General features: G+C 40.9%; 1 pseudogene; it reads left to right on the plus strand.

Annotated features, from left to right (window-relative positions):
• LOC127429043 (argininosuccinate lyase-like) overlaps nt 1-668 on the plus strand; it is a 33,477-nt pseudogene extending 32,809 nt beyond the window's left edge.
• The last annotated feature ends 20,946 nt before the right edge of the window (nt 669-21,614 follow it).

Consider the following 21,614-nt stretch of genomic DNA (forward strand, 5'->3'; position numbering starts at 1 on the left):
GTCTAAGAGCACTCTTACGGTTCCATTTTTCAGGTAAACCAAAAAACAATGGAGGCAGCTCTCAGCCCAGACATGCTGGCCACTGATTTGGCTTACCACCTTGTCAGAAAGTCCATCCATCCATCCATCCTTGCATTTCTTAACATCTGTAGAGCTGAATGAATAATGATTTTCTAAATAAATATAATATATATATTCTTGTGTATTGTAGATGCCTTTCAGAGAGGCCCACAGTTGTGCTGGAAAAGCTGTTTATATGGCTGAGTCCAAGAAGGTCCCCCTGAATGAACTCACTGTAGAGGACCTTCACACTGCCAGGTCAGCAGGTACATTTCAAGAAGAGAGCATCTAAATCATCTGATCTGGGAGTTAAAACATTTTATTCTCTTTCTCTCTCTCCAGCCCTTTATTTGACAGTGATGTTTCCTCAGTGTGGGACTACAGCAGTAGTGTTGAGCAGTACAGTGCACCTGGTGGTACTGCGAGTAGCGTCAAAGCTCAAATAGAGCACTTCAGAACATGGTTGCAGGCACAAAAACAGTAACACAACCAGCTGAAGTCAAGCGTTACCATTTCGTTAAAATATGAATTAACCTCCATTTAGAATTGGGGTACTTGAGTTCGAACTCCAGTTTTAATGGACTTAATGGGTGCATTTTTATTGAGTCCAGCAGAGTCCATGGCATTTGTGATGCTTTGAAAAATAAAAAGAATTGAAACAAAAATAAAGTAATGAAAACAAAAAATCAATTAATGCATCTTTGTCTGCATGCAACCTAACCCTAACCCATCCCCATCCCCTGATGTTGTAGCCAGAGATTGTTTTACCGTGTTGAGAACACACATATATGCTCGTGCACAGGCACACTCATCAGTCAACCAATACGCTTGAATGGTAATAGGAAGAACAGGTCCGTAGCAAGGTCTTCTGGACCCCCTGACTGTATATTATAACTGTATATTGCTCTGGGCCTTTTTCCTGTTAAAAAATACAGTTTAGAATTTGTTGTAGGGCTCCCCCTGGACCTGTGGGCCCCTAGAATTGTTACCACTTTTCACCCCACTAGCTATGGATATATGAGAATAATGTATGACATCAGTTACAGAGGTTTCTGGCACGACTGCCAATGTCTATCGACATGTGGACAGAAAACATAAAGATAGGTGTGTAGCCAGCATTCTAGAAACTGAAAGGCAGTTTCATATGGGACCCGATAACCGGTAAAATCGAATGCGGCTACTGCCTTTTCCTTTAGTGGAAGCGTTTGTGCAGTCAAGCCGGTGCTCGTGCCACAGTTTCATCATGGTTACAAACAAGGACTTCATTTAAGCCAAGTCACCCACATACACTATATTGCCAAAAGTATTCGCTCATCTGCCTTTAGACGCATATGAACTTAAGTGACATCCCATTCTTAATCCATAGGGTTTAATATGACGTCGGCCCACCCTTTGCAGCTATAACAGCTTCAACTCTTCTGGGAAGGCTTTCCACAAGGTTTAGGAGTGTGTTTATGGGAATTTTTGACCATTCTTCCAGAAGCGCATTTGTGAGGTCAGACACTGATGTTGGACGAGAAGGCCTGGCTCGCAGTCTTCGCTCTAATTCATCCCAAAGGTGCTCTATCAGGTTGAGGTCAGGACTCGGTGCAGGCCAGTCAAGTTCTTCCACACCAAACTCCCTCATCCATGTCTTTATGGACCTTGCTTTGTGCACTGGTGCGCAGTCATGTTGGAACAGGAAGGGGCCATCCCCAAACTGTTCCCACAAAGTTGGGAGCATAGAATTGTCCAAAATCTCTTGGTATGCTGAAGCATTCAGAGTTCCTTTCACTGGAACTAAGGGGCCAAGCCCAGCTCCTGAAAAACAAGCCCACACCATAATCCCCCCTCCACCAAACTTCACAGTTGGCACAATGCAGTCAGACAAGTACCATTCTCCTGGCAACCGCCAAACCCAGACTCGTCCATCAGATTGCCAGATGGAGAAGCGTGATTCGTCACTCCAGAGAACGCGTCTCCACTGCTCTAGAGTACACCACTGCATCTGACGCTTTGCATTGCACTTGGTGATGTATGGCTTGGATGCAGTTGCTCGGCCATGGAAACCCATTCCATGAAGCTCTCTACACACTGTTCTTTAGCTAATCTGAAGGCCACATGAACTTTGGAGGTCTGTAGCGACTGACTCTGCAGAAAGTTGGCGACCTCTGCACACTATGCGCCTCTGCATCCGCTGACCCCGCTCTGTCATTTTACATGGCCTACCACTTCGTGACTGAGTTGCTGTCATTCCCAATCGCTTCCACTTTGTCATAATACCACTGACAGTTGACTGTGGAATATTTAGTAGCGAGGAAATTTCACGACTGGACTTGTTGCACAGGTGGCATCCTATCACAGTACCATGCTGGAATTCACTGTGCTCTTGAGAGCGGCCCATTCTTTTACAAATGTTTGTAGAAGCAGTCTGCATGCCTAGGTGCTTCATTTTATAAACCTGTGGCCATGGAAGTGATTGGAACACCTGAATTCAATTATTTGGATGGGTGAGCGAATACTTTTGGCAATATAGTGTATCTCTCACTATTAACTAAAAACAATGTCACAAAATAAAAAAGCGAAAAGTAGTATTACAGTTTTTCTCAATTGATTTGACACATTTCTCCAAACTATAATCAATTAGAGGTGGGAAAAAATATTGATATTTTTCCTTGTGATATTGTATCAATATTTGCATGCCAAATATCGATATTATTATTTAAAATTTTCCACATTAATATTGTGGTGATAGGCAAAGATTTTCTCTTTGCTAAATCAATCTAGGAATTCAACAACAGTCCCTTAGGGGGCCTGGGTAGCTCAGTGAGAATTGACGTTGACTACCACCCCTGGTGTCGCGAGTTCGAATCCAGGGTGTGCTGAGTGACTCCAGTCAAGTCTCCTAAGCAACCAAATTGGCCTGGTTGCTAGGGAGGGTAGAGTCTCATGGGGTAAACTCCTCGTGGTCACGATTAGTGGTTCTCGCTCTCAGTGGGGCGCGTGGTAAGTTGTGCATGGATCGCGGAGAATAGCATGAGCCTCCACATGCGGATTTTCCGCAGTGTCATGCACGATGAGCCGTGTGATAAAATGCGTGGATTGACAGTCTCAGAAGTGGAGGCAACTGAGACTTGTCCTCCGCCACCCAGATTGAGGTGAGTAACCGCACCACCACGAGGACCTACTAAGTAGTGGGAATTGGGCATTCCAAATTGGGAGAAAAGTTGATTAAAAAAACAAAAAAACAAAACAAAAAAAAAAAAAAACAGTCTCTTAGAGGGTGCAGTTATCATGCTTTATACAAATCACCCTCCCTTACTAAAATGTATCACAGTTTTACAGAAGTAACGTTGAGGTATTTTAAACAAAATCATATAAAATAGGCTAACCTTTTAGGTGAAATCTATTATACTGTTGCAATCAAAATTATTCAACCCCCCTGACCTGTGGTCTTTGTAATTTTGTTTTTGACACACAATCTATTTTTTTCTAATATGTCAAGATGTCAAATGTTAATATGAGTAGATTGTCTCTCTCCACATGGAATATGAATGGGTTGGGGCACCCCATAAAAAGAAGGAAGGTTATTTCTTTTCTTAAACGTAAGAAATATGATATAGTGTTTCTTCAAGAAACGCATTTTTCCTGCAAGAAGCTGAAAAATTTGGGAAGATATGGTGTGGACATGTTTTCTTTAGTGCGGCTCAAGTAAGAGCAGGGGAGTCATTACATTAATAAGTAAACATCTACAATTCAAATGTCTCAAACAGATTAAAGATAAATTAGGAAGGGTCATTAATGTTGTAGCTGAAATTCAGGGGCAAAGGTTGATTTTGGCTAATATTTACGCACCTAACGCTGATGATCAGGGTTTTTTTTAATAGATCCTGAAGGGATGTTGCAAGCCGCTGGCACCCCTCACGATATAATATTGGGAGGAGACTTTAATCTATTGATGGACTCAGTCCTTGATCATAGTGAAGCAAAAGTGTGTAAGCCCCCTAGAGCAACGGTGATGCTTCACAGGATGTGTAAAAATCTTGGTCTTACAGATATTTGGAGACTTTTTAACCCATCTAGTTGGGACTATAACATTTTTTCATCAGTCCATAAGATTTATTCTAGAATAGATTTTTTTCTTTATATCTAAGTCCCTCATTTCATCTGTTGTGGATTGCTCAATTGGAAATATTTTAGTCTCAGATCATGCCCTGGTGAGTTTAGAGGTGTTGCCACAGATGGAGAAAAATAAATCATGTAGTTGGCATTTTAATGTATCCCTTTTGCAAAATCCTAATTTCCAACAAATGTTAAAGGCTAAAATCAAAGTTTATATGGAGACCAACTGGTCCTCAGTATCCTCTGTGGGTGTGGCTTGGGAGGCACTTAAGGCAGTTCTTAGGGGCCGGATCATACAGTATGCTTCATTCATCAACAAATCCAAGGCAAGAGAACTCGTGGAGTTGGAAGGGAATATTAAAAGTGCCGAAGCAAAGCTAAAGCGCCGAATGTCGTCCGAAGGCCTCAGAGAATTGACTGGATTGAAATACAGATACAATACTGTTCTGTCGTGGAAGGTGGAGTTTTGGCTATTCAGGGCAGGACAGTCATACTTTGAGTTGGGGGACAAAGCAGGGAAGCTTTTGGCTAGATATATAAAACAGAGAGAGTATTTTTCTACCATTCCCTCAGTGAAATCTGCTGGTGGTAAGATATTTACCTCAGCCATTGATATTAATAATGCTTTTAAAGTATTCTATCTTGATCTCTATCGTTCCACATCTTCGTCCACTGATGAAGATACTAGAAACTTTGTGGAACCATTAAAACTCTCTAAATTGACGACGGAGCAAAAAAATTCTCTTGATTCTGAGATATCCTTGGAGGAGCTTGACAAGGTAATTAAGGCCTTGCCTACAGGCAAGGCTCTGGGGCCAGATGGCTTTGCCGCCGAGTTTATTAGATCTTATGCTACAGAACTGGCTCCACTTTTCTTAGAAGTTTATACAGAATCATTGAAGAATGGAAAGCTTCCACCAACCATGACACAAGCCCGGATCAGTCTGATTCTTAAAAACAAAGATCCAACCGAGTGTAAGAGTTACCGTCCAATTTCCCTGATCCAGCTAGACATTAAAATATTGTAAAAAATTTTGGTTAACCGACTAAGTAAAGTTATGACATCTCTTATACATATAGATCAGGTGGGTTTTATTCGGGGCCGCAGCTCTTCTGATAACATTAGGCGTCTCATCAATATTATGTGGTCAGTGGCGAATGATCAGACTCCGGTTGCTGCCATCTCACTTGACGCCGAAAAGGCATTTGATATGGTACAATGGGATTATCTTTTTTAGATTTTGGAAATATATGGGGTTGGGAATACTTTTATTGGATGGATTAAGTTACTTTATAGACACCCGGTAGCAGCGGTACAAACGAATGGTTTAATTTCAGATTACTTTACTCTGGATAGGGGCACCCGGCAGGGTTGCCCTCTTTCCCCATTATTGTTCTGTCTTGCCCTGGAACCATTAGCAGCCGCGATAAGAAGGGAAGATGATTTTCCAGGGGTGGTGGTGGGGGGGTGTGGCGCATAAGCTTTTTCTTAATGCAGATTATATTTTATTATTTGTCTCCGACTCCACTATATCTATGCCTCCACAGAATTATTAATTCCTTTTCTAAGTTCTCAGGATACAGAGTTAATTGGTCTAAATCCGAAGCTTTGGCTCTGACAGCGTACTGCCCAGTAATGGCTTTTCAGCCGGGCGCCTTCCAGTGGCCCAAACAGGGCATTAAGTATTTGGGCATTTTATTCCCAGCTAATCTGACTGATTTAGTCAGAGTTAATTTTGATTCCTTAATAAAAAGGTTTTTGAGCGATTTTGGCAGGTGGGCTTCATTACATTTATCTATGATTGGGAAGGTTAATGTAATTAAAATGAATTGTATTCCAAAATGTAACTACCTGTTACAATCTCTCTCTGTAGATGTCCCCCTCTCTTATTTCAAGCAATTTGATAGCAGAGTGAAGTCCTTCATTTGGAATAGGAAGCGTCCCAGGTTACATTTCAATAAGTTACATAGGCCGATTGACAAAGGTGGGCTAGGCCTACCCGAGATTTTGTTTTATTATTATGCATTCGGTCACAGTCATTTGGCTCATTGGTTGCTTCCACCTGAGAGAGCCCCTCCCTGGTTTTGTATTGAAAAGGAAGTTCTTGCCGCTATCTCGCCACTGCAAAGCTCTTCTATCAAACTAATTGGAGAAGTTAAGTCAGTAAGACACACCCACCTGCTGGCGATGCCATTCAGAAGATGGAGACACAACCCATGTTTTTTGGGGGTGTCGTAAGATCCAAGAATTTTGGTTGAAGGTGCAAAGTTTTGTATGTGATGTGTTGAGCACTCAAATCTCGTTCGGCCCCAGACTCTGTATTTTGGGAGATGGGGAGGTCATAAATTTGGACGATAAGTACATAAAAAATTGGGTTTTAACCAGTGTGATGATTGGTAGGCAGGTTATTTTAAGGGGATGGAAGTCAGATGGAGCACCCTTGTTCCCAGAGTGGTGTGCGGAGATGGGAAGGGTGGCTGCTTTTGAGGAGGGTTCGAGCAGAAGGATGGGAGTTAGGAATTTTTTCAATAAGAAATGGGGCAATCTCGAGGAGGGGCAGTGGAGTGAGCAATTTAGAGTTCAGTTTTTAATTATACTTGGTTATTGTATTTTCTCTTTTTTTTGTTGTTTTATTTTTGTGTTTTTTATTTTTATGTGTGTGTGTCTATATTCTATTGACCACAGGGGTGTTCGTGGAGGGTCAGGGTGGGCGATTGGTAGGGAGAGGGGTTATAGTGGGGGTTTAATGTTAAAGGTGATTGATTAATTATATATATGTTGTGTTTTTTTCTTTGTGTTAACTTATGAATCAATAAAAATTTTAATTACAAAAAACAATGCATTTGGTGATTTGGAAACAGTTCTCTTAAGTCCGATGGAGACAAATGAGAAACACTGAGTGAAATATAGCAATATATCAGAGTTTTGAATCGCAATACACCAAAAATAAAGAATCGCAATAACATCATATCATGACCTAAATATCGATATTATATAATATCTCCAGTTACCTTGTGATTCCCACCCCTATAATCATTGCTCTCAAAACAATTCACACAGGTGACGAAACAGACACTCAGTTTTGACTTTTGACTTGAACAATGTATTCCTTTTTAATAATGCATTTATTAAAACTAAAAACATCAAAACTATAGATGCATTCTCTATTGAATCATAACATTTTCAGTTATAGACACACAAGTCTACTATTGAAATAACACAATTATCATAAAAATCCACAATAACGACCTTTTTCCTTCTGTTTTCATAAAATGTCTCTAAATTACTAGTTGTTCCTGCTCTTCCTCTGGAAAGATGATGAGGAAGTTTACTGAGAAGAAGCAGTCTTGCTTTATTGTATGGACCTACGTAAGACAGCACTGTAATAGTACAGTAATTGTTTCATGCAGACCAATGCCATTTCTCCCTCTTCTTTTTTGTTGAGATTGAAGTCACTGTAGATTTGCTTACATTAGGCCAAACATCGTGTGTCTCAGAGAGAACGTGATTCATAATATTACCAATTAGAGGAACTTTCAGATCATTTGAGCCTCTTCTGTGACTTCTTTCTTCTACTCTTCCACCATGCTGTCCTCTTTCTCTCTGCTCACCATCATAACACCATATCCATTTGAACTTTCCTCAACTCTTTCAATGCATTGCTCACCTCTGAAAGAGTTGAGAAAACCTTCCCCATTTCTCTTAACTTCTTCCTCCTATTTCCTCTTTACCCACTCTACCTCTTCTCAGTTTGCACCTCTTCTTCTTGTTCTTCTTCCTCCTTGTTTGCTCTGAGTTTTCATATTTTACCCCTTTTATAGAATTTAGTAGATTGCATTTTCTCTGCTGTGTGCATTACTAACACAGCAGATATCAATACGAAGGCATTTGACAACCTGACGTGCATTTGAAAATATGACTTTAAATTAGTTGTCTGTGTTAACTGTTTTAAAAGCAAGAATCTTGAATCAGAGAAATTTGTGTGTAGTGTTTCGAGAAAATTATAAAAAATGTACAATCTGTTTAGGACAATTACAAAGTGTTCAGAATGTGTTCATTATTTTGAAAGCAGTGACCTGAGTTTGTAGAAATGTGTAACATTGAGAAAAACTGTAATATTAGGTAATATTAACTGTAATAAAGTATTTTTAGGCATAATGTAGACACACATGTAGGCCATTATTTCTGTAGTCTCTTGTGGTCCACACAGTGTTGTCCACTTGAACTTGAAGCCACATCTGGGAGGTCCATAACAGCTTAACGAATTAACTCTAACTTTTTAAATAGCATAGTCTGTAAATCATTACTGCTAAAGCAGACAGCAACTCTAAACTGATTAAGTAAAACAGCACCTATTTATTATTGATTTACTGTATCTTCAACACATTAACAAGCTGCTTAAAATATTATAAACAATAAAATGTTAGGATATTATGGGCAGCAAAATGTCGTGTTAATTTGTTAATTTAATTATAGACTATAACATTTATTATTCAATAGCAGAGTGTGTATGAAGCTAAACGTCATGTAAAGAGTTAAATTTAGTAGGTGACAACGTTTTTTCTTTTCTTTTTTCTTTTTATATACGACCGGGTAACGGATTCACTTTTTTCTTTTTATTTCTTTTTTTTTTTAATAAAATTTTAATTTAACAAAGACAATTCTGCTGTATTTTTGAATTATCTTCAATGTTTTCTGCAGTCTAACAAGAGTTCAGTGAAATTTTCTTTGGTTGGTTTTTGAATATTCCATAAAGATTGCCTTGGCACTTGCAACTGATATGTCCTGTGTGAAAAGGCCCTAATAATGTTAGCACTGTGCTTTTCCAGTGTTTTGGATGTAGCATTTGCAATATAGTGCTAATTTGAACTATATTTAATCATTTGTATATAGCCTACATTCCTGCCCAATAGAGGCATTAAACAAATCTCAGTAGGCTATAGACTATTTTTTTAGATAGGGATATTTTTAGGTAAACTAATCTGAAGGACACATTGAAAATTAAATAAAAATGAAATTAAAATTCAAAACTATAACCCTGGTTGTGATTAACGCAGCTGAATATTTCCCCTCTCATGCAAGTTTGAACAAGTTTAATAATGGATTATTAGTGCATATCTTGCACCTCCTGGCGGTTGGCAGAATGATTCCTCTGGTGACAAAAATCCTGAGAGGCGCCTGAAGGAGCTACCGTTGACTTGGCCACCTCCTGGTGGACAATAACGGGCTCAGTGGGCCTCTCCAAAGACACCAACAAAGGGGAACTTTGGGATTTGGTGTTCCACCCTCGCAGTAGACGTTCAATCTCTACCAACCGGCAGAGGTGGTCCACCAAATAAAAAAAATGAAAACAAACCACACCAACCCAGCTCCTCTGGACCGATGGGCTTATCCAGACCTGCCAAAAATTTTAGCTTGAGGACAGTCTCATCAATACCCCACCCAGAGGTCAACTCCTCAGCAAAGACGTCAACAGGACGACCATGCTGAAAGCAGGCCAAGGGATCAGGCAACCAGGCAGATCTGGGTTCAATAACACACCTCTCATGCCTCCGCTGGGTCCAAAGTTGGTCAGATCGTTCTGTCAGGGAATATTTGAAGTAGGACCCAAGATGCAGGATGGCAATGAAAGGCATTTTATTTAAACAAAACTAACAAAACTCACAAGGGAGAAACAAAACTACAAGACAAAAGGAACCAAGAACAGATCAACAGGAGAACTGGACCGGAATAAGAACAACACGACCTGACTGGAGACTCAAACAAAACACAACAATTTGACGGGGAAGACACGACAAAGGAGAGAATATAAAGAGGAAGGGAAGACTGAACACAGGTGCTGCCAATAATCACAGGCAGCGCGAATCAGCACTGCCATGACAACGCTGATTGCCTGCTGAGTAGCACCTGTGAGAAACACAAGGGAAGGAGGAAAAGAAAAGCACATGGACAACCTGAGAGAGAGAGGTGGAGGAAACTGTCACAATCCTGCCACATAGTGAATAAAACCAGACCAAAATGGCAGGATCATGACACTTGACTTCCTTTGGACTCAGACTCAGTTGGTTAGACTTGGATTTGACTCGAACCCAACACTACCTCCATTGCTTCAAAATGCAGATTTTTGTATGGCAAATATCATTCAATATTTAAAGAAGAAATTGTGCCATTATTTATTTTGAAGTTTTATTGACATTTTTGGAAACTCACATCATGCATACAACTTAAACTTACATGTTTGTTAAAGTTTAAATAATCATATGAAACTCTCAATTAATTGAAACCTAAAAAAGCAGCCACTATTGGAGAATATTAACTATTGGAAGACATGGAAAAAGGTACCAGCGAGTGAGACAATGAATAGTTGTGAACATTAAAAAAATATAAATAATTACAAAATAATTACAAAAAAGAAAAATATATTAATTAACTAGATAATAAATGGTCAAATATTACAGCCTGCCATTGCATCAGTAGCCAAACAAGAGTGGCATAGCACTATTCCTGATCTTGTTTAGTGTTGATTTGCTGTATTTAGTTTCTAGGAGTTCACTACAAAAATGGTGAGATACAGAAAATCCTGTGTCAGAAGAGACTGTTTAAATATGCTGACTGAGTTCTCTAGCATTCAATGAATACACTGTTGTTGGACAACAGGGTGATTAGACCTGATTGTGTATGGGGACTGTGACTTGCTAAAGATGTGTAGTGTACACAGTTCGTCCATACAGATCCTGCACGGGACGGAATATTCCAGTCAAGTGCTTTTCTGTTTCAAATAATAGCTGCTGTGCCACTGATGCCAGCCAAACAATATATATATATATATATATATATATATATATACAAACAGTACTGTTCAAAAGTTTTAGGCACTTGTGAAAAATTTTGCACAGTGAGGATGTCTTCAAAAATAATGACATAAATAGTTTTCAGTTATCACTTAATGTCATACAAAGTCCAGTAAACATAAAAAAAGCTAAATCAATATTCGTGTGACCACCTTTGCCTTTAAAATGGCACCAATTCTCCTAGGTACACCTGGATACCATTTTTCTTGGTTGTTGGCAGATAGGATGTTCCAAGCTTCTTGGAGAATTCGCCACAGTTCTTCTATCTATTTAGGCTCAATTGCTTCTGTCTCTTTTTGTTATCTCAGACTGACACAATATTTAGTGGGGGGCTTTGTGGGGGCCATGACATCTGTTGCAAGGCTTCCTGTTCTCCTATTCTAATCTTTTCTATTTGCAAAAGTAATGTTTGTGAGTTTAAAATGTATATTTACTATTGACACACTAAAGCTGAAGATATAAATAACCATCTTAAGACAAAAGTTTTTGTGAAACATCTTATGTGCCTAAGACTTTTGCACTGTACTGTATATATATATATATATATATATATATATATATATATATATATATATATATATATATATATATATATAAATTCGCTAATAAGGACTTTTCAACCATCAGAGCAATTCAAACTTGAAGCACCACCTTAATGCGAAGCATGTTTTTGCCAGTCTGTAGAATGTAGGGGTCTTGAGATGTTTTTTTCTCCTTTTTTTTCTGATTAACACTTTTATTGATTCAGACACATGAAACAGAAAAGCAAACATATATACACCAAATCAAATTTTAACCCCCATAATTCCCTTTCGCCCTCCCAATCCCCAACCCCACCCTGACCCTCAACAAATATCCCTGTGGTCCAACTTGAGAATACACACACACAAAAAAATAAATAAAAAATAAATAAAATACAAAAATATATATATATATATATATATATATATATATATATATATATATATATATATATATATATATATATATATATAAAACAACAACAACAACACACATTTAAAACTACACATCTCTCTCCACATCCTCGCCCCGAGAGCCTTCCAAAAATGCCAAATAGCTGCCCCATTTTTTATTAAATACCTCCAAGTTTACCTGCCTTCTATATGACATTTCTTCAAATGCCGCCACCCTGCACATCTCTATGCACCACTCCTGACGCTCCAGCCGACTTCCGTCCCCTAAGGATGACTTGCCTGCCTATCATAACACTAGCTAGGACCCAATTTTGTATATATTTATCCCCTATATTAATGACCCCCCCCATTGCCTAAAATACAGAGTCTGGGGCAAAATGAAATATGAGTGTCCAATACGTCACATAAAACTCTGAACCTTCAACCAAAAATCTTGGATCTTAACACACCACCAAAAAAACACCACAGGGAAAGGAGAACATGTACAAATTGATGCAAAAATATCTGATGGGGGATGACACTTTTCAGTAATTCGCCAAAATGGTCAATTTCAGGGTACATGAACATTCTGAACCAGCATTTCCTGTATGATCATGTTGACTTTGTGACAATATTCACTTTAAAAGTATGGCAAATACTGTAATTGTCAAAGTCAAACAGAATCAATTAAACTGAATTAAATCGAATAAATTGAATTTCATATTCATCTGAGTGTCCATGATTTTCCACAGTGATATTGAGAATGTCCTCATGACCCTTAAAGATGAAAGGGACCAAAGTTCGGTCATATTTCACCTTGCGTGTGACATTGTTGATGGGTGATTGACTCTGACCTCCACAATTAGGAAAACGCTTTTTCCATTTACTAGGCTCTGAATCACACAAATTATTTATTATTATTATTATTGAGGACGTTTATGTGGCATATTATCCTAAAAACAATCTATCATGAAACATTTTGGACCCACTTTATATTAGGTGGCCTTAACTACTATGTACTTAACCATGTGATACAATGTACTTAATATGTACATATATGTTGTTGCATTGTAATTACATTTAAAGTACTTGCATTTAATTACATTTGTAGTTACACTGTTAACTTTACCCAAAACCTAAACCAACCCTTACCCCAAAATCTAACTCTAACCCCTAATCCTAACCCTAACCCTATCCTTACTCCTAAACCTACCCGTACCTCAACCTCTGTAGCAGCAAATGTGGGAATTTTGCAGAACAGCTTGTAGTTACACAGTAAATACATAGTCCTGTATGTATTTAATGTTAGTACATAGTAGTTAAGGCCATCCAATATAAAGAACATTTCTCTCCATCACCATTCAACTGTAAACTGTAAACAAGAAATTTGCTTTAGTGATACATAAAAGGATGACTATGCAAATTATAGAGAATGATTCCAGGTACAAACCATCCAGAGTGCTCTCACCTTAACATGTATCACTACAAGAAAACTGGCTCTTATAGCACCACTTACCTGGAACAGAGAGAACAGCCTGATGAAACTAGTTCTATTGACCTCTGCTGGAAGGTATTCAGATCCGTGACTTGAAGCTAAGGTTCAGAGCGGTTTTAAGAACCAAAGTTATGATGGTGGTCATTAACCAACCAATTTATTAATTTTGCGGTCATATGCCAGGCTTTGATTTGCAAAGTATTTCCTCGTAGTTGGTGAGCCATCTAACTTCCCCTTCTGATCACCTACATTGGTGAGGTAGGTTTTAATGAGTGCAGAACATGTGCTTGAATGAGAGGGCACCTTAAGTTTCCCGTTTTCACATTACCCGCTGTCCACTTTTTTTTTGTTTTTTTGTTTTTTTTGGACAATTGATGGCGGCGCGGTAACACGCAGCGGCCGCTTCGGATCCAAAATGATGCTATTTTTTGTTTTTTAGCCCGAATTTTACAGCACATGGACATCAGAGCAGCCGGTGTTCGTGTTTACCATCGCCAGACACTGCTCAAATACAAGAATCATGCAACAACCAAGCTGCATGATGATCTGCAGGAGAAGCTACACGACCTCGGCTTGCTGCAGAGACCAGGCCTCCAGTCCTCGGAATTGCCTGATGCCGGTGGCCGGGGGAGGGGACGTCATAAGTGGTGTGCGAGGAAGCGGAAGCACGGCAAGAGGGCGGGGGTCCATGCTAGTCTAAAAACATACCCTAGCCGGCTGGCTCTCCCATCTATCCTGCTCTCAAATGTTTGCTCTCTGGACAATAAACTGGACTACATCTGACTCCAGCAGACTACGTGGTGTGAGTTTAGAGACTGCTGTGTCTTTGTTTTCACAGAGACGTGGCTCAGCGACAGAGTTCTGGACGCCGCCATTCAGCTAGATGGGCTCACCCCATTTTGTGCTGACAGAAATGCAGCTCTGTGCGGTAAGACTCACGGTGGTGGCTTGTGTGTTTACATCAACACGGAATGGTGCAAGAACTCTATACTAGTCTCTAGCTACTGCTCATCGCTGGTGAAGTTTGTGACTGTTAGACCCAGACCTTTTTATTTACCACAGGAATTCACCACTGTCATTATAACCGGAGTTTACATTCCCCTCAGTGCTAATGCTAAGGAAGCGCTCTGTGAACTGTATGGGGCTAATAGCGAACTGCAGAATGCTCACCCTGACGGACTGTTTATTGTTGCCGGAGATTTCAACCATGCGAATCTCAAGACAGTGCTCCCTAAATTCCATCAGTATGTGGACTTTGCAACGAGAGGGGCGAACACGTTGGATCTTGTTTACACAAACATCCCAGGCACGTACCGGGCTGAGCCCCGCCCCCACCTCGGCTACTCAGACCACATCTCTGTTATGCTAATCCCAGCTTGCAGACCACTCGTCAGGGGCACAAAACCGCTTCTGAAGCAGGTGAAAACTTGGTTAGCAGGAGCTATCTCTGCTCTTCAGGACTGTTTTGAGTATACTGACTGGCACATGTTCAGGGAGGCTGAAACATATGGCGACTCTACCAACTTGGAGGAATACAGAGCATCAGTGACCAGCTACATCAGCAAGTGCATTAATGATGTCACTTTCTCCAAGACCATCACCACACGCTCCAACCAGAAGCCGTGGATGACTGCGGAGGTGCATACGCTGCTGAGGACCCGGGACTCCGCCTTCAGAGCAGGCGACAAGGTGGCCCTAAGAACAGCGAGGGCCAAACTGTCCCGGGCCATCAGAGAGGCAAAGCGTGCACATGCCCAGGGAATCCACAGTCGCTTCCAGGACAGCGGCGACACACGGCGCATGTGGCAGGGCATCCAGGCCGTCACCAATTACAGACAAAGATGCCTCCCTTGCAGATGCGCTGAACGACTTCTACGCTCGGTTTTAGGCACAGAACGATGTGGCGGCGAGGAAGACCACCCATCCTTCCAACGACCAGGAGGCTACCACCATCGTCCCCATGCCGAAGAAGTCTTCAGTGCCCTGCCTCAACGACTACCGTCCCGTCGCACTCACACCCATCATCATGAAGTGCTTCGAGAGGCTCGTCTTGAGGCACATCAAGACCCAGCTGCCCCCCTCTCTAGACCCACTGCAGTTCGCGTATCGTCCCAACCGTTCAACTGACAACGCCATCGCCACCACCCTCCATCTGGCCCTCACCCACTTGGATAAAAAGGACTCATATGTTCGAATGCTGTTCATAGACTTCAGCTCAGCATTCAACACAATCATTCCTCAGCATCTGATTGGAAAGCTGAACCTGCTGGGCCTGGACACCTCCCTCTGCAACTTGATCCTGGACTTCCTGACTGGGAGACCTCAGTCAGTCCGGATCGGGAACAGCATCTCCACCACCACCACACTGAGCATTGGGGCCCCCCAGGGCTGTGTGCTCAGTCCACTGCTGTTCACTTTGCTGACTCACGACTGTGCAGCAATGCACAGCTTGAACCACATCATCAAGTTCACCGATGACACGACCGTGGTGGGTCTCATTAGCAAGAATGATGAGTCAGCATACAGAAAGGAAGTGCAGCGTCTGACGGACTGGTGCAGAGCCAACAACCTGTCTCTGAATGTGGACAAAACAAAAGAGATGGTTGTTGACTTCAGGAGAGCACAGAGTGACCACTCTCCGCTGGCTCCTCTGTGGAGGTCGTCAAGAGCACTAAATTCCTTGGTGTTCACCTGGCGGAGAACCTCACCTGGTCCCTCAACACCAGCTCCATTACCAAGAAAGCCCAGCAGCGTCTCTACTTTCTTCGAAGTCTGAGAAAAGCACATCTCCCACCCCCCCTCCTCACCACATTCTATAGAGGGACTATTGAGAGCATCCTGAGCAGCTGCATCACTCCCTGGTTTGGGACTTGCACCATTTTGGACCACAAAGCCCTGCTGAGGATAATGAGGACAGCTGAGAAGATTATCAGGGTCTCTCTTCCCTCCATCAAAGACATTTACACCACACGCTGCATCCGCAAAGCAACCAGCATTGTGGATGACCCCACACACCCCTCACATAAACTCTTCACCCTCCTGCCATCTGGCAAGAGGTACCAAATCAATCGGGCCCTCACGGCCAGACTGTGTAACAGCTTCTTCCCCCAAGCCATCAGACTCCTCAATACTCAGAGACTGGACTGACACACACACACACACACACACACACACACCTGTACACCATCCAACTTTTGCACATGTCCAGAGTGGCACTTAATTCATTGTCACTTTATACCTGGCTGCTACCTCAATAACTGCTATGTCCATAGAACACTATTTCATAGTATGTTATGTTTACATTCGGCATTTTTAGAAAGTGTCACCTTTTTGCACTACTCAGATTAGAAATATGTACTGGTCACTGTCTCTTACTGTGCCTATTGTCCTGTTTCCTTTTTAGTAATTATTGTACTGTCCTGTACTTTTTGCACATGTTTGCACGTGCACTTTATGTAGGAATGTGTAGGTCTTATTCAGTCTGTGTAGTCTCATGTGGTTCTGTGTTTGTCCTATGTTGTTTTATGTAGCACCATGGTCCTGGAGGAACGTTGTCTTGTTTCGCTGTGTACTGTACTAACTGTATATGGTTGAATGACAATAAAAAAACACTTGAACTTGAACTTGTGCATTCATAAGACCCTTCATCCCATCCAGTTTAGCCTTATAACTGTGATTTTCTGTGGTTTGGTCTTCCTAGTAAACTGTTGTACTGCAGTGAACAATGTTACAAATAAAACTCAATTATTTTGATACTGTCTTAGATTCTAATCCTTTAAAAAAAAATGGTGAACTTTGAAGAGGTCAGACAATATAAACGAAATGCACAAGGTGACCCATTGTAAGGGAGAAATGCGACAATGAACAAGAAGATAATATAGATATTATTTTGAATTCTTTGAGTGGAAAAAACCTTTCTGTTAAAAGAGTTTTAGAAAGTAACTTTACTCATTTATTTGATAATGTACAGTAATTAGTAATTTGATTACTTTTTCGATGAATTAATCAGTAAAGTAAACTGATTATAATTTTAGGGAAGTTTTTATTAACTTTATATTGCATTACTTTTTTGAGTAACTAACACTGTTCGGAGCAACATGAGGGTAAGTAAATGATTACAGAATTTACATTTGTGAACTATCCTTTTAAATCCCTCATATACAAAGATTTATTTTAATTATATTTAATATTGTATATGCATATAAATGCAAAATTGCATAGCAACCTCATGTCTAAAGACCTTAAAGTGTTAGTTCACCCAAAAATTAAAATTCTCTTATCATTTACTCAGGGCCGACCATTCGACCAGCTGACCAGATCATTGTTGTACTGGATGGTGCCCTGAGAGACCGATTCCTTCCAGGCGTGAGCTGGGTCGAGAAAAATGCCCATGTAGCCTCTGCTGCGTTCTGTATTGGCCAGATTGTTATGTCACAGTTTGTAAGGAACAGACCCAAACTCAGAGAGGCAACAATAACAGGGCTTTATTAAAGAACACAAAAATACAACTCACGATGGAGAAAAACACGAAAAACAGGACCAAAAACTTAGCAAACAAAACAAACAAGCAATCTGACTAAGAAACTGGAGAAGACAGGAACCAACTGACAGGGTAACACACATAAGACAATCTGGCAGAGACATGAGGGAAGAGGGCACAATAAATAGGCTGGAAGGCACACAAGGAGTAGGTGAAACAAATTAACATAACAAGGACTCAATGAGGGAGAGTGATCAGGGAAACAAGGAGGCGGAGTCGGGGAAGCACTTGGCAGAAAAAACACAAAGCCATGTGTTAAAATACAAGACCAGCCAGACACGAGTGCACATGGCAATAAAGAACCAAACACAGCCATGTGCACTCACACAACACTGACAGAAGAGCGCATGGCAAGAGAACTGAACTGAACCCGAAGCCATGTGCTCACAAAGACGAGACATGGAGCACGAGTGTCCGGATCCTGACACTGAACGGAAACCGAACTAGGCTGAAGAGTCAGGACCCAGACACCATGCTCCGAACATGCAAACACAAACACAGAACATGGGTGTCAGGATCCTGTCACAACAATAAACATGACTGACAAAGTGACAGGATCCTGACAGCATAAGGCCGCCTGCCTTGTTAACCATGTCTTTTTTCTTTGACACTGATATCAATTAGCTCGACAAAAGCGTCTAATTAGAGATAAGGGAAAACAACAGTGCTGCTATCATAAATCACCCAAGCATTTTCCAACATAATGAATGCATGTTTTTTTCTTTCGCTCTCTTTGCCTCTTGCCTTCTTAGGCTTTTATAGATGGGAAGCCTATGCTGTAAATTAAATTAATGTTAGCCTTTTCTCAATTATTCATCATTCCAATAAAATGATTAGAGCTGTTGTAGTGCATCGTTAAAATGGAGAGACCAATTAAAAAATCATTAAAGTCAGCTCAGCATGAAGGTCTGCCCTGTTGGGCTTTAGCCAGTCAAGATGGAATGACTCCATTTTATGGACATCATATAGCACTGACGTGTAATTACGAGTGAATGAACTGGAAGGTAAACAGTAGGTAACAAAAGGAGAGTAGATAATTAGAGAAATTAATTAATTATACTCTAGTGACCTAATTTTGTAGTCGCTGGGTCATTCCTGCTTTACTGTATATAGTACCTTTTGAACTGCAACTCTTGAAAATTAACATGCAATGCGATGTAATTTAAAGGTGCACACAGTAATTTTTGTAATTTGTGATCTTGGACTTACACTGACACATAGCGACGTGGATGCAGCATCATTCAAACACAATAGTTTTCAGTTACAGATGCCATTGTAGACATTTACCATTCATAGTCAGTCATGATTAATTTAATCCATGAGTGAAAGTGTCCAATAACAGGACAGTTACTGAGATTAAGCGAGTAGCTTAGTGGTAGGGGGCAGTGGTAGCTCAGCGGTTAAGGCTCTGGGTTACTGATCAGAAGGTCAGGGGTTCAAGCCCCAGCACCACCAAGATGCCACTGTTGGGCCCTTGAGCAAGGCCCTTGACCCTATCTGCTCCAGGGGCGCCGTATCATGGCTGACCCTGCACTCTGACCCCAGCCTAGCTGGGATATGTGAAAAAGAAGAATTTCACTGTATATGTGCAAATGTATAATGTGTGATAAATAAAGAAAATTATTATTATTATTAGCTAGTATTCGGCTGGTCATGTAATTCTAACATGGCAGCCCCCATGAGGAGACCCTCTCCATGTAGAATAAAACAGCTTTTTATAAAAGGTTATTGATATGACTGGATTCCTCATCTCATGTGATTGGTCATGATTTCATACATTTGTTTCAAAATTACTATTAATTTAATTTCTAGTAAAACTTTTTTAATCAGGAAAAAATTACATTTAAGGTGCACCTTTGAGGAAGGATTTTTATAAAAGGGTATTTCAGGCTTTCAGAAATATGCACTGGTCAAGCTCAGGCTTCCTGTGTGAAAAAAAAAAAGACTTTATCTTTTGGAATTTTGATTTCATTATATTATCATTGTTTTCCCACTAAAAATGTCTTGTCCCTTCATGGACAATGAATGATGAGATTTTTGTAGTCCGGTTTAATATTCTATCCAATATACACTTCCGGTCAAAAGTTTTGAAACGCTTGACTGAAATGTTTCTCATGATCTTAAAAATCATTTGATCTGAAGACGTATGCTTAAATGTTTGAAATTAGTTTTGTAGACAAAAATATAATTGTGCCACCATATTAATTTATTTCATTATAAAACTAAAATGTAATTTAAAAAAAAAAGTTTTTTGAAATTGATGACCAAATAATAAAGAAAAGCAGCCAATAAGTGTCCAACATAGATGGGAACTCCTTCAATACTGTTTAAAAAGCATCCCAGGGTGATACCTCAAGGAGCTGGTTGAGAAAATGTCAAGAGTACATGTCTGCAGATTCTAGGCAAAGGGTGACTACTTTGAAGATGCTAAAATATAACACAGTTTTGATTTATTTTTGATTTTGTTTAGTCACAACATAATTCCCATAGTTCCATTTATGTTATTCCATAGTTTTGATGACTTTACTATTATTTCACTCTGTGAATTATTTACCAGACAATAGAGAGTAGATCATACTTACAAGGAGTAATACATTTATTTATAGAAGAATATCTCAGCTTTGTAGGTCCATACAATGCAGGTGAATGATGACCAAAACTTTGAAGCTCCAAAAATCATATAAACTGTGAACTCTTTTCTCCTTATATATGCTTCCCCTTGGAGACATTATCAGGGACTGTGGAATGTTTAGTTTTCACTGTTATGCCGACAATACCCAACTTTATATTTTCTCGAAACCCGGCGAAATTTCACAATTCTCCAAGTTAGCATAGTGTATCAATGATATCAAAGATTGGATGGCTAGAAATTTCCTACTACTCAATTCCGACAAAACAGAGGTACTAATTATTGGACCAAAAACCTCTAAAAAATAAGATGCCAAAATAGAATTTGACTCTCGATGGAAGTACTGTCACAGTGAAGAACGTCCTGGTTACTTGTGTACAGGATGTGCCGGATAGTCTCCGTCTGCTGCTTCACCGCTTGAGAACTGCTGGGCAAAGTGGGGGCACCAAGGAACCATGCCTTGTTGGTCTCTCCCATCTCGACCAGGTTGAGCCAAAAGTGGCGCCCCTGGACCACCAAGGTGGACATCGCCTGCCCGAGAGACCACGCCGTGACCTTCATCGCCCGGAGGGTGAGGTCGGTCACCGAGCGCAGCTCCTGCATCAATCCTGGGGTGGAACTACCCTCGTGCAGTTCCTTTAGCGCCTTGGCTTGGTGGACTTCTAGGAGAGCCATGGCGTGCAGGGCAGAGGTGGCTTGCCCAGCGGCACCGTAGGCTTTGGCCGTCAGGGATGACGTAAACCTACAGGCCCTGGACGGGAGCTTTGGGCGCCCACGCCAGGTGGTGGCGCTCTGCGGGCTTAGGTGCACCGCGAGCGCCTTATCCACCAGGGGGATCGCCGAATAGCCCTTGGCCGCCCCACCATCGAGGGTAGTGAGGGTGGGGGAGCTGAAAGATCGGGACCAGGCAGTAAAAGGTGCCTCCCACAACCTTGTCAGCTCCTCGTGCACTTCCAGGAAGAAAGGAACTGGGGCAGGGCATGGCTGTGAGCTGTGCTGTGAGCCCAATCATCGAGCCACGAG

Source organism: Myxocyprinus asiaticus, chromosome 38 (genome assembly GCF_019703515.2).
Source record: "Myxocyprinus asiaticus isolate MX2 ecotype Aquarium Trade chromosome 38, UBuf_Myxa_2, whole genome shotgun sequence".
Classification (NCBI taxonomy): Eukaryota; Metazoa; Chordata; class Actinopteri; order Cypriniformes; family Catostomidae; genus Myxocyprinus; species Myxocyprinus asiaticus.